The following is a 15466-nucleotide window of genomic DNA, read 5'->3' as shown; positions in this document are numbered from 1 at the left end:
GTTTCAGCTCACACCAGTGAAATAGCCATCAGCAAAAAGTCTACAAACTATAAATGCTGAATGGGTTTTAGACAACTCATACCTCCTAGCTGGTGGTGGGATGTAAAGTGGTAATAGCACTAACAAAAACTGAATGGAGCTGCTTTACAAGGTAAAAATTGAGCTACCATATGATGCGGCAGGGCACCTTTTGAGCCTATAAACTAAGACCACCAGAATCGGAAAGACAGAGGCAGGCAAATGTGCACTGCAGCAATATTGAAATAGCCAAGACATGGAAGCAAAAAAAAGATCCATACACAGATGAATGGACAAAGAAGAAGTGGTATACGTACAAAATAGAATAGTAGCCTCGGAAGAAAAATGAACAATGCCGTTTTCAGGACCACAGTTGAGCCTAGAAATAATCATATAAGGGTAAGTAAGTCAAAAAGGTATGACAAATATCCTATGATATCATTTATACATGTTATCCTAAGATTGCTACCAATGAACATATTTCCACAGAAAAAGACACTCACAGACTTATCAAATGAACTAATGATTAGCCAAAATGAAAGGTGGGAGGATGGGTAAATTAGGACTATGGGGTTAACATACATATACTAATGTATGTTAAATGTATATAAACATATAACATATAAACTATATGCATTTTATAATCACCAATACCTTTAAAATATACATTCTGTAGTCACATACATGGTAACAGGATCTGAAGATGAACAGACATATGTATGAATCATTGAGCAGATTCTGTACAGCCAGACAATCAACACACTCTAATCAAATTTACTCCGATAACAAATAGAAATTAAATTTAAAAAACAAACATAAGTAAGGAGACATAAACTTCTGGGGGCTTGTCCCAGAACATTCCACTCTAATTTACAACCTCGGAACCCTACCTCCAGGAAGACTCTGTTGCCCAAGTAACAAGAGTTGAGAACATAATAATGCTGCCGCCTTGTGGCTGTTTCACACAACAGCAGCTTTAAACCCACTGCTAATGGTTGCTTAAGAGTCCCAAGGAATGCAGGGCTCTAAATGACACCTGCCCTCAAAAAATGCCCTGGGGTAGGGAATAGGCAAGAAAATTCAACACATGAGAAATTTTTCAAGAAGTCAATAAGAGGAGGGAAGTTGTACTCATTCTTTAACAAAAAAAGGAAACGAAGAAAAAGGATATGCCTAAAGCTCAGTATAAGGAATTATTAGCCACATGCGTTTCCAACCTCCAAAAAGGTTTCAGCTCACACCAGTCAAATGGCCATTAGCAAAAAGTCTACAAACTATAAATGCTGAATGGGTTTTAGACAACTCATACCTCCTAGCTGCTGGTGGGATGTAAAGTGGTAACAGCACTAACAAAAACTGAATGTAGCTGCTTTACAAGGTAAAAATTGAGCTACCATATGATGCGTCAGGGCACCTTTTGAGCCTATAAACTAAGACCACCAGGATCGGAAAGACAGAGGCAGGAAAATGTGCATTGCAGCAATACTGAAATAGCCAAGACATGGAAGCCAAAAAAAGGTCCATAAACAGATGAATGGAAAAAGAAGAAGTGGTATATGGACAGAATGGAATAGTAGCCTCGGGAAAAAAATGAACAATGCCATTTTCAGGACTAGAGTTGAGCCTAAAAATAATCATATAAGGTTAAGTAAGTGAAAAGGGTATGACAAATATCCTATGATATCATTTATACATGTTATCCTAAGATTGATAACAATGAACATATTTCCACAGAAAAAGATACTCACAGACTTATCAAATAAACTAATGGTTAGCCAAAATGAAAGGTGGGAGGATGGGTAAATTAGGACTATGGGGTTAACATACATATACTAATGTATGTTAAATGTATATAAACATATAACAGATAAACTATATGAATTATATAATCAACAATACGTTTAAAATATACATTTTGTGATCACATACATGGTAACAGGATCCGAAGATGAACAAACGTATGTTTGAATCATTGAGCAGATTCTGTACAGCCAGACAATCAAAACACTCTAATCAAATTTACTCCGATAAGAAATAGAAATTAAATTAAAAAAAAAAAACATAAGTAAGGAGACATAAACTTCTGGGGGCTTGTCTCAGCACATTACACTCTAATTTACAACCTCAGAACCCTACCTCCAGAAAGACTCTGTTGCCCAAGTAACAAGAGTTGAGAACGTAATAATGCTGCCGCCTTGTGGCTGTTTCGCACAACAGCAGCTTTAAACCCAGTGCTAATGGTTGCTTAATAGTCACAAGGAGTGCAGGGCTCTAAATGACACCTGCCCTCAAAAAATGCCCTGGGTTAGGGGATACGCAAGAAAATTCAACAAATGAGAAATTTTTCAAGAAGTCAATACGAAGAGGGAAGTTGTACTCACACTTTAACAAAAAAAGGAAAAGAAGAAAAAGGATATGCTGCCTAAAGCTCAGTATAAGGAATTATTAGCCACGTGCGTATCCAACCTCCAAAAATGTTTCAGCTCACACCAGTCAAATGGCCATCAGCAAAAAGTCTACAAACTATAAATGCTGAATGGGTTTTAGACAACTCATACCTCCTAGCTGCTGGTGGGATGTAAAGTGGTAATAGCACTAACAAAAACTGAATGGAGCTGCTTTACAAGGTAAAAACTGAGCTACCATATGATGCGGCAGGGCACCTTTTGAGCCTATAAACTAAGACCACCAGAATCGGAAAGACAGAGGCAGGCAAATGTGCACTGCAGCAATATTGAAATAGCCAAGACATGGAAGCAAAAAAAGATCCATACACAGATGAATGGACAAAGAAGAAGTGGTATACGTACAAAATAAAATAGTAGCCTCGGAAGAAAAATGAACAATGCCGTTTTCAGGACCACAGTTGAGCCTAGAAATAATCATATAAGGGTAAGTAAGTCAAAAAGGTATGACAAATATCCTATGATATCATTTATACATGTTATCCTAAGATTGCTACCAATGAACATATCTCCACAGAAAAAGACACTCACAGACTTATCAAATGAACTAATGATTAGCCAAAATGAAAGGTGGGAGGATGGGTAAATTAGGACTATGGAGTTAACATACATATACTAATGTATGTTAAATGTATATAAACATATAATATATAAACTATATGCATTTTATAATCACCAATACCTTTAAAGTATCCATTCAGTAATCATATACATGGTAACAGGATCCGAAGATGAACAGACATATGTTTGAATCATTGAGCATATTCTGTACAGCCAGACAACCAAAACACTCTAATCAAATTTACTCCGATAAGAAATAGAAATTAAATTTAAAAAACGAAGATAAGTAAGGAGACATAACCTTCTGGGGGCTTGTCCCAGCACATTCCACTCTAATTTACAACCACGGAACACTACCTCCAGGAAGACTCTGTTGCCCTAATAACAAGAGTTGAGAACGTAATACTGCTTCCGCCTTGTGGCTGTTTCCCACAACAGCAGCTTTAAACCCAGTGCTAAATGGTTGCTTAATAGTCACAAGGAGTGCAGGGCTCTAAATGACACCTGCCCTCAAAAAATGCCCTGGGTTAGGGAATACGCAAGAAAATTAAACACATGAGAAATTTTTCAAGAAGTCAATATGAAGAGGGATGTTGTACTCACACTTTAACAAAAAAAGGAAAAGAAGAAAAAGGATATGCCTAAAGCTCAGTATAAGGAATTATTAGCCACGTGCGTATCCAACCTCCAAAAATGTTTCAGCTCACACCAGTCAAATGGCCATCAGCAAAACGTCTACAAACTATAAATGCTGAATGGGATTTAGACAACTCATACCTCCTAGCTGCTGGTGGGATGTAAAGTGGTAATAGCACTAACTAAAACTGAATGGAGCTGCTTTACAAGGTAAAAACTGAGCTACCATATGATGCGGCAGGGCACCTTTTGGGCCTATAACCTAAGACCACCAGAATCGGAAAGACAGAGGCAGGCAAATGTGCACTGCAGCAATATTGAAATACCCAAGACATGAAAGCCAAAAAAAGGTCCATAAACAGATGAATGGACAAAGAACAAGTGGTATATGGATAGAATGGAATAGTAGCCGCTGGAAAAAAATGAACAATGCCGTTTTCAGGACTACAGTTGAGCCTAGAAATAATCATATAAGGTTAAGTAAGTCAAAAGGGTAGGACAAATATCCTATGATATCATTTAAACATGTTATCCGAAGATTGCTACCAATGAACATATTTCCACAGAAAAAGACACTCACACACTTATCAAATAAACTAATGGTTAGCCAAAATGAAAGGTGGGACGATGGGTAAGTTAGGACTATGGGGTTAACATACATATACTAATGTATGTTAAATGTATATACACATATAACAGATAAACTATATGAATTATATATTCACCAATACCTTGAAAATATATATTTTGTGATCACATACATGGTAACAGGATGCGAAGATGAACAGACATATGTATGAATCATTGAGCAGATTCTGTACAGCCACACAATCAAAACACTCTAATCAAATTTACTCCTATAAGAAATAAAAATTAAATTTAAGAAACAAACATAAGCACGGAAACATAACCTTCTGGAGGCTTTTCCCAGCACATTCCACTCTAATTTACAACCTCGGAACACTACCTCCAGGAAGAGTGTGTTGAACTAGTAACAAGAGTTGAGAACGTAATAATGCTGCTGCCATGTGGCTGTTTCCCACAACAGCAGCTTTAAACCCAGTGCCAATGGTTGCTTATATAGTCACAAGGACTGCAGGGCTGTAAATGACACTGGCCCACAAAACATGCCGTGGGGTAGGGAATAGGCAAGAAAATTCAACACATGAGAAATTTTCCAAGAAGTCAATAAGAGGAGGGAAGTTGTACTCACTCTTTAAAAAAAAGGAAAAGAAAAAAAAGGACATGCCTAAAGCTCAGTATAAGGAATTATTAGCCACATGCAAATTCAAGTTCAAAAAGGTTTCAGCTCACACCAGTCATGACCATCAGCAAAAAGTCTACAAACGATAAATGCTGAAGGGGTTGTAGAGAACTGTGTACTTTCTAGCTGCTGGTGAGATGTAAACTGGTAACAGCACTAATGCAAACTGAATGGAGCTGCATGAAAAGGTAAAAATTGAGCTACCATATGATGCGGCAGGGCACCTTTTGAGCCTATAAACTAAGACCACCAGAATCGGAAAGACAGAGGCAGGCAAATGTGCACTGCAGCAATATTGAAATAGCCAAGACATGGAAGCAAAAAAAAGGTCCATAAACAGATGAATGGACAAAGAAGAAATGGTATATGGACAGAATGGAATAGTAGCCTCGGGAAAAAAATGAACAAACCCGTTTTCAGGACTATAGTTGAGCCTACAAATAATCATATAACGTTAAGTAAGTGAAAAGGGTATGACAAATATCCTATGATATCATTTATACATGTTATCCTAAGATTGCTACCAATGAACATATTTCCACAGAAAAAGACACTCACAGACTTATCAAATAAACTAATGGTTAGCCAAAATGAAAGGTGGGAGGATGGGTAAATTAGGACTATGGGGTTAACATATATATACTAATGTATGGTAAATGTATATAAACATATAACCGATAAAATTTATGAATTATATAATCAACAATACGTTTAAAATATACATTTTGTGATCACATACGTGGTAACAGGATCCGAAGATGAACAAACGTATGTATGAATCATTGAGCAGAGTCTGTACAGCCAGACAATCAAAACACTCAAATCAAATTTACTCCGATAAGAAATAGAAATTAAATTAAAAAAAAAAACATAAGTAAGGAGACATAAAGTTCTGGGGGCTTGTCTCAGCACATTACACTCTAATTTACAACCTCAGAACCCTACCTCCAGAAAGACTCTTTTGCCCAAGTAACAAGAGTTGAGAACGTAATAATGCTGCCGCCTTGTGGCTGTTTCCAACAACAGCAGCTTTAAACCCAGTGCCAATGGTTGCTTATATAGTCACAAGGACTGCAGGGCTCTAAATGACACCTGTCCTCAAAAAATGCCCTGGGGTAGGGAATAGGCAAGAAAATTCAACACATGAGAAATTTTTCAAGAAGTCAATAAGAGGAGGGGAGTTGTAGTCACTCTTTAACAAAAAAAGGAAACGAAGGAAAAGGATATGTCTAAAGCTCAGTATAAGGAATTATTAGCCACATGCGTATCCAACCTACAAAAAGGTTTCAGGTCACACCAGTCAAATGGCCATCAGCAAAAAGTCTACAAACTATAAATGCTGAATGGGTTTTAGCCAACTCATACCTCCTAGCTGCTGGTGGGATGTAAAGTGGTAACAGCACTAACGAAAACTGAATGGAGCTGCTTGAAAAGGTAAAAATTCAGCTACCATATGATGCGGCCGGGCACCTTTTGGGCCTATAACCTAAGACCACCAGAATCGGAAAGACAGAGGCAAGCAAATGTGCACTGCAAAAATACTGAAATAGCCAAGACATGGAAGCAAAAAAAAGTCCATAAACAGATGAATGGACAAAGACGAAGTGGTATACGTACCAAATGTAATAATAGCCTCGCGAAAAAAATGAACAATGCCGTTTTCAGGACTACAGTTGAGCCTAGAAATAATCATATAACGTTAAGTAAGTCAACAGGGTATGACAAATATCCTATGATATCATTTATACATGTTATCCTAAGATTGCTACCAATGAACATATTTCCACAAAAAAAACACTCACAGACTTATCAAACAAACTAATGGTTAGCCAAAATGAAAGGTAGGAGGATGGGTAAATTAGGACTATGGGGTTAACATACATATACTAATGTATGTTAAATGTATATAAACATATAACAGATAAACTATATGAATTATATAATCACCAATACCTTTAAAGTATACATTCAGTAATCATATACATGGTAACAGGATCCGAAGATGAACAGACATATGTTTGAATCATTGAGCAGATTCCGTACAGCAAGACAACCAAAACACTCTAATCAAATTTACTCTGATAAGAAATAGAAATTAAATTTAAAAACCAAACATAAGTAAGGAGACATAATCTTCTAGGGGCTTGTCCCAGCACATTCCACTCTAATTTACAACCACGGAACACTACCTCCAGGAAGACTCTGTTGCCCAAGTAACAAGAGTTGAGAACGTAATACTGCTGCCGCCTTGTGGCTGTTTCCCACAACAGCAGCTTTAAACCCAGTGCTAATGGTTGCTTAATAGTCACAAGGAGTGCAGGGCTCTAAATGACACCTGCCCTCAAAAAATGCCCTGGGTTAGGGGATACGCAAGAAAATTCAACAAATGAGAAATTTTTCAAGAAGTCAATATGAAGAGGGAAGTTGTACTCACACTTTAACAACAAAAGGAAAAGAAGAAAAAGGATATGCCTAAAGCTCAGTATAAGGAATTATTAGCCACGTGCGTATCCAACCTCCAAAAATGTTTCAGCTCACACCAGTCAAATGGCCATCAGCAAAAAGTCTACAAACTATAAATGCTGAATGGGTTTTAGACAACTCATACCTCCTAGCTGCTGGTGGGATGTAAAGTGGTAATAGCACTAACAAAAACTGAATGGAGCTGCTTTACAAGGTAAAAATTGAGCTACCATATGATGCGGCAGGGCACCTTTTGAGCCTATAAACTAAGACCACCAGAATCGGAAAGACAGAGGCAGGCAAATGTGCACTGCAGCAATATTGAAATAGCCAAGACATGGAAACAAAAAAAAGATCCATACACAGATGAATGGACAAAGAAGAAGAGGTATACGTACAAAATAGAATAGTAGCCTCGGAAGAAAAATGAACAATGCCGTTTTCAGGACCAGAGTTGAGCCTAGAAATAATCATATAAGGGTAAGTAAGTCAAAAAGGTATGACAAATATCCTATGATATCATTTATACATGTTATCCTAAGATTGCTACCAATGAACATATTTCCACAGAAAAAGACACTCACAGACTTATCAAATGAACTAATGGTTAGCCAAAATGAAAGGTGGGAGGATGGGTAAATTAGGACTATGGGGTTAACATACATATACTAATGTATGTTAAATGTATATAAACATATAACATATAAACTATATGCATTTTATAATCACCAATACCTTTAAAATATACATTCTGTAGTCACATACATGGTACCAGGATCCGAAGATGAACAGACATATGTATGAATCATTGAGCAGATTCTGTATAGCCAGACAATCAACACACTCTAATCAAATTTACTCCGATAAGAAATAGAAATTAAATTTAAAAAACAAACATAAGAAAGGGGACATAAACTTCTGGGGGCTTGTCCCAGCACATTCCACTCTAATTTACAACCTCGGAACCCTACCTCCAGGAAGACTCTGTTGCCCAAGTAACAAGAGTTGAGAACGTAATAATGCTGCCGCCTTGTGGCTGTTTCGCACAACAGCAGCTTTAAACCCACTGCTAATGGTTGCTTCAGAGTCCTAAGGAATGCAGGGCTCTAAATGACACCTGCCCTCAAAAAATGCCCTGGCGTAGGGAATAGGCAAGAAAATTCAACACATGAGAAATTTTTCAAGAAGTCAATAAGAGGAGGGAAGTTGTACTCACTCTTTAACAAAAAAAGGAAATGAAGAAAAAGGATATGCCTAAAGCTCAGTATAAGGAATTATTAGCCACATGCGTTTCCAACCTCCAAAAAGGTTTCAGCTCACAGCAGTCAAATGGCCATTAGGAAAAAGTCTACAAACTATAAATACTGAATGGGTTTTAGACAACTCATACCTCCTAGCTGCTGGTGGGATGTATAGTGGTAACAGCACTAACAAAAACTGAATGTAGCTGCTTTACAAGGTAAAAATTGAGCTACCATATGATGCGTCAGGGCACCTTTTGAGCCATAAACTAAGACCGCCAGGATCGGAAAGACAGAGGCAGGAAAATGTGCATTGCAGCAATATTGAAATAGGCAAGACATGGAAGCCAAAAAATGGTCCATAAACAGATGAATGGAAAAAGAAGAAGTGGTATATGGACAGAATGGAATAGTAGCCTCGGGAAAAAAATGAACAATGCCGTTTTCAGGACTAGAGTTGAGCCTAGAAATAATCATATAACGTTAAGTAAGTCAAAAGGGTATGACAAATATCCTATGATATCATTTATACATGTTATCCTAAGATTGCTACCAATGAACATATTTCCACAAAAAAAAACACTCACAGACTTATCACAGCCTCCATACAAGGCAGAGCCTGGCAAACAAGCAGCCTGGGGGCAGCCAAGCCTACCAGACCAACCACAGTAGTCAGCCCACCACAACAGAAGAGCCCAAGCAGCCCACATAGGGGGTACACCTAGAACATATAGTTCTAGTGACCAGGGGACACTGGGTTGCTGGGACACATAGGACCTCTCCTACAAAAGGCTACTTCTCCAAGGTCAGGAAATGTAACGAACCTACTACATACATAGCAATAAAAACAGCAAGTTAAGAAAAATGAAGTGACACAGACACACGATACAAATGAAGGAACAAGATAAGAACTCAGAAGAAGATCTAAGTGAAGTGGAGATAGCCAATCTACTCAAGAAAGAGTTCAAGGTAATGACGGTAAAGATGATCAAAGAACTCAGGAGAAGAATGGATGACCAGAGAAAGAAGTTAGAAGTTTTTTAAAAAGACTTAGACCATTAAAGAACAACAAAAGAGAGATGACGAATGCAATAACTGATATGAAAAATACACTAAAAGGAAACTACTGTAGACTAAATGATACAGAGGAATGAATCAGAAAAATGAAGGACAGAGTACTGGCAATCACTGAAGATGAACGGTAAAACAACAGATTAAAATGAAATGAGGAAAGTTGAACAGACTTGTGAAACAACATCAAGTGTACTAATATTTGCATTATACAGGTCCCAGAAGCAAAAGGGAAGAGAAAGCAGTGTAGAACCTACCTGAAGATATACGAGCTGAAACCTTTCATAACCTGGGAAAGAAAACAGACATCCAAGGCCAGTAAACACAGTAAGGCCAAAACAGGATCAACCCAAAGAGGACCACACCAAGACTCACTGTAATTAAAATGGCAAAAAAAATAAAGATAAAAAGACACTATTAAAAGGAGCAAAGGAAAAGCAACAAGTTACAAACATGGGAACTTGCATAAAGTTATCAGCTGACTTTTCAGGATAACCTCTGCATGCCAGAAGGGAGTGGCACGGTATATTTAACGTCATGAAAGGGAAAAGCCCATAACCAAAAATACTCTACCCAGCAAGGCTCTCCTTCAGATTTGATGGAGAGATCTAAAGTTTTACAGAGAAGCAAAACTAAAAGAGCTCAGCATCGCCAAACCAGCTTTATGAGAAATCTTAAGGGGGCTTTTCTAAGTGAAAAAGAAAAGGCCACGACTGAAACATAAAAATTAGGAAAGGAAACTTACTAAAGGAAAAACCTCATTGGTTAAGGCAAATATTCACCAGAGGTAGTAAATCAACCATGTACACAGCTAATAGGAAGGATGAAAGAAAACAGAAATAAAACCATCTATATTCACAATAAGAAGTTAAGGGACACACAAAACAAGTAGATGTAAAATATAAGGTCAAATTCAGTAACTGTGGGGGAGGAGGGTAACAATGCATGGTTGGTAGTGTCCATGTGAAATTAAGAGCTCAGCAACTTAAATAATCACACACATACACACTCACACAAAACTGAAAGAAATCCAAACATAATATTAAAGATAGTCCTCACGTCACAGATGAAGGGAATAAACGGGGAAGAAAGGAACACTGAAGAAATTAAAGAGGGATTCTAAAAATACCCAAGACAAATGAAAATGAACACACAATGATCCAAAATCTATGGGACACAGCCAACGCAGTTCACGGGGGAAGTTACAGTGATACAAGCTTATTCTTAGGAAACAAGAAAAATATCAAATAAACAACCTAACACTACACCTGAAGGAATTAGAAAAAGAAGAAAAAACAAAACCCAAAGTTGTCAGAAAGAAAAATTAAGAAAACTATACCATATGCAATCACATCAAAAAGAATAAGAGGGCTTCCCAGGTGGCGCAGTGGTTGAGAATCTGCCTGCCAATGCAGGGGACACGGGTTCGAGCCCTGGTCTGGGAAGATCCCACATGCCACGGAGCAACTGGGCCCGTGAGCCACAATTACTGAGCCTGCGCGTCTGGAGCCTGTGCTCCGCAACAAGGGAGGCAGCGATGGTGAGAGGCCCGCGCACCGCAATGAAGAGTGGTCCCCACTTGCCGCAACTAGAGAAAGCCCTCGCACAGAAACGAAGACTCAACACAGTCATAAATAAATAAATAAATAAATAAATAAATAAATAAATAAATAAATAAATAAAAGAACGTGAATTTCTTTAAAAAAAGAATAAGATACCTAGGAATAAACACACCTAAGCAGGTAAAAGACATGTGCTCAGGGCTTCCCTGGTGGCGCAGTGGTTGAGAGTCTGCCTGCCAATGCAGGGGACACGGGTTCGAGCCCTGGTCTGGGAAGATCCCACATTCCGCGGAACAGCTGGGCCCGTGAGCCACAACTACTGAGCCTGCGCGTCTGGAGCCTGTGCTCCACAACAGGAGAGGCCGCGATAGTGAGAGGCCCACGCATCGCGATGAAGAGTGGCCCCCGCTTGCCGCGGCTGGAGAAAGCCCTCGCACAGAAACGAAGACCCAACACAGCCAAAATATAAATAATAAATAAGTAATAAATAAATTAAAGAAATCACTATAAAAAAAAAGACATGTGCTCAGAAATCTATCAGCCATTGGTGAAAGAAGTTGAAGGCAACACAAAAAGATGGAAAAACATAGCATGTGCATGGACTGGAAGAATTAATACTCTTAAAATAACCATACTACCAAAGACAGTCTACAGATTTAATGCAATCCCTATCAGAATACCAAAGCATTTGCACAGAACTTGAAAAAGTAATTTTAAAATTTGTATAGAAACACAAAGGCCCCAAATAGCCAAACAATCTTGAGAAAGAACAGAGCTGGAGGCATCACGCACCTTGACTTCAGACTATACTGCAAAGTGACAGTAATCAGAGAGAATCGTACCAGAGCAAAAACAGACACAAAGATCACTGGAAGAGAACAGCGATCCCATAAATAAGCCCACACACTTATATTTAATTGATTTATGACAAAGCAGGCAATATGGAGAAAAAACTGTCTCTTCAATAAGTGGTACTAGGAAAACTGGTCAGCTACATGGAAAAGAATAAAATTAGATTATTTTAGAACACCATATATAAAATAAATGCAAAACTGAATAGATACCTAAATGTAGGACCAGAAACCATAAAACCCCTAAAGGAAAATATAGAACATTCTTCAACATAAATGATAGCAACAGTTTTAGGTTCAATCTACTAAGGCAAATGAAACAAAAGCAAAAATAAACAAATGGGACTTCACTAAACTTAAAAGATTTTGCACAGCAAAGGAAACCAAAGACAAAATGAAGAGACAACCTGCTGAAGGAGAGAAAATATTTGCACATAAGAGGTTAACACCAAAAAGATGACTAAGCAAGGGTTCATAGCTAAACTACAGAAAGAGCACATACAACTCAATATCAAAAAAACACCCAAAATCTTTTTTTTTTTAAAATGAGAAGACCTAAATAGACACTTTTCCAAGGAAAATATACAGATAGACAGCCAGAACTCACAAAGATGCTAAACATAGCTAATCGGCAGTAAAATGCAAATCAAAACTATGAGATATATCACCTCAGTCTTGTCAGAATGGCTGTCATCAAAAAGATCACAAATAACAAAGGTTAGTGAGGATGTGGAGAAAGGGAAACTCTTGTACACTCTTGATGTGCATGTGAATTAGTGCAGCTACTGTGGAAAGCAGAATGGAGGTTCCACAAAAAACTAAAAATAGAACTACCATAATATCCAGCAGTTTCACTCTTGGGTATATCAGAAGAAAACAAAAACACTATTTCAAAAAAATAACTGCACCCCAATGTTCAAAACAGTGTTATTTGCCATAGCCAAGATATAGAGTCAAACTAAGTGTTCATCAATAGCTTAGTGGATAAAAAAGATTTTTTATGATGACTTCAGCAAAAAATAAAATTTTGCCATTTGCAAGAACATGGATGGACTTGGAGGGTATTATGCTTAGTAAAATAAGCTGCAGAGAAAACAAGCATGGTATGTTATGAGAAAACAAGCATGGTATGTTATCACTTACACATGGCATCTGAAAAATTGAATACAACAACAACAACCAAAAAACAGACTCACAGATTAAAAAACAGACTCACAGATTAAAAAACAGACTAGTGGTTACCAGCAGGGAGAGATAGGGTGGAGGAGCAAAATAGTGGTAGGAGATTTTGAGGTACAATCCACTATGTATAAAATCAATAACCTACAGTGGTGTACTGTATAGCATGGGGAATATAGCCACTCTTTTATAATAACTATAAATGGAGAAGAAGCTAAACATTTATGAATCACTGTTGTACCTCTGAAACTAATATAATAATGTAAATTAACTATAGATCAATAAAATATAAAGTAAGAAACAATAAAGGGGAGACAGATTATTAGATAGAAATCAATTAAATAAACACAAGTTTTGGAAATCAGGAATTAAAACACAACATGTAAGACACAACATTGGCATTTAAAGTGTACAATCTATTCATTTAAAAGAAATCATTTAAGTGGTAAAAAATGGTACCCATTCTCACAATTTTGTATATCTAGGATAAATTATTATCTACAAAAATATGTTACAAATATTCACTCAAAAAGAAACAGAAAATTTGGATAAACCCATTTTAGTATACAAATTTAATATCAAAGTCTCTAGGTAAAATTGATTTGAATAAGTTCTGTTACCCACTTCTAGTTTCTTTGTGATGTAAAATCTTTTAAAGCATAAAAATCAGCCTTTCTACATTATTCCACTAGACATACATGGAAGTTAAAAGAAATGAGAAGAGAGAACAATCAACCAGGAAGGTGAATTTACTGAGAAACAGTCATTCTTTCTCCCTCCTCCTTTTCTTTTCCTCCTTTTCCAGGTCTCTTTCGGTTCCAATCAAGAGAAGTCTTGAGAGTTCTGAGAATATTTCTTTGACGGCTTCAAATCACCATACCTACATCCTCTGACACAACTACACACACGGGAACAAAAATAAACCTCTGCTATCTACTCATGTAGGAGGGATTCATGCAAAATTAACTCCTACATGGAGACCAACAGGTGAGTTTTCTACCTGTTCTTTATAATGTCCTTCCATTATAGTAAATCCCACACATTATGAGGCAGAAGTGGTTACGTGAGCTTTTCCTTCAAGTCAAAAATCTTGCATTCATTTCAAGCACCTGGTGATCATAGGGTACAGCCAGGGAAGGTGCCATCCCCCCTGGGGGTGGGGGGTGGCGGTGAATGGGCTCCCACACCCATGCACCTCCTGATGTACAGATTCTGGAGAAAAGAAGGGCGATCATACCGCAGTCAGCCTGTCAGGCTGTCGGGCCACTGGGCGACCCGACCAGCCTGGAAGGGTCCCATCAGTTGCTGAAAGCAAAACTCTGTCCCCCCCTGTGACGTCAGGCAATTTGGGCCAGAGAGTCAGAGGATAATCAAATCAGAGAGTCAGAGGATAATCAGAGGTAATCAACTCCTCCTCTCTGCTCACCTCCTTGGGGTTACAGCAACCCCATCTCCAAACCCAAATCTGACCCTGGAGTGCCAAACTGGGAGTGGCAGGTGGGCTCTGCCCGTGCTTCAGCGCCCTCTGGAGGTTGTCTGCTCTAAAGCCAACTCTCAGCCCTTCCTTCTCCTTCCCTAGTCATGGGGGCTGCCTTGGTCTCCTGCAGCTGCTGGCCTGATTTCATTCTTCTTTTTTCTCCAATTACAATGAAGTGTCTTACAGAAGTTTGGAATCTCTTGAAGAAGGAAGATCTTTTAGTCAATACACCTTAACTGTGAGAAGTTGGTATCAAGAATGAACCTGAAATACTGTATTTTTCTCCTGATGATTCCAAGGAGAGACAGCACAAGTTTTCTAAATCATAAGAAGAACCAAGGTAAATATGATATTCTGAGCCAGAGATGAAAAAGCAGTTTCTAGCACCCCTTCCTCATGTCATTTAACTGGGATTTAAATCAAACAACTGCCACTGGATTTTAAATCACATGACCCAACTTTAAATCAATCAGCTGCTTCCCTGTAACTCACGTGACTTGGCTTTGAATAGTAAGAAATTCAGAGGTATAAAAAGGATGTTCTGAACAATAAATGGAAAAACAACATTTTAGAAAGTTTTTTTCTTTTCGAATGGACCATTCATTGCCTACAGAATAAAGGATTCTCTTGTGGATTTCTTGAACTGTAAACACATACAATGTCTCCGTTGGCTTGATT

Source organism: Balaenoptera physalus (assembly GCF_965194825.1).
Source record: "Balaenoptera physalus genome assembly, contig: SUPER_1_unloc_17, whole genome shotgun sequence".
Classification (NCBI taxonomy): Eukaryota; Metazoa; Chordata; class Mammalia; order Artiodactyla; family Balaenopteridae; genus Balaenoptera; species Balaenoptera physalus.
This window is presented reverse-complemented; position numbering follows the sequence as displayed.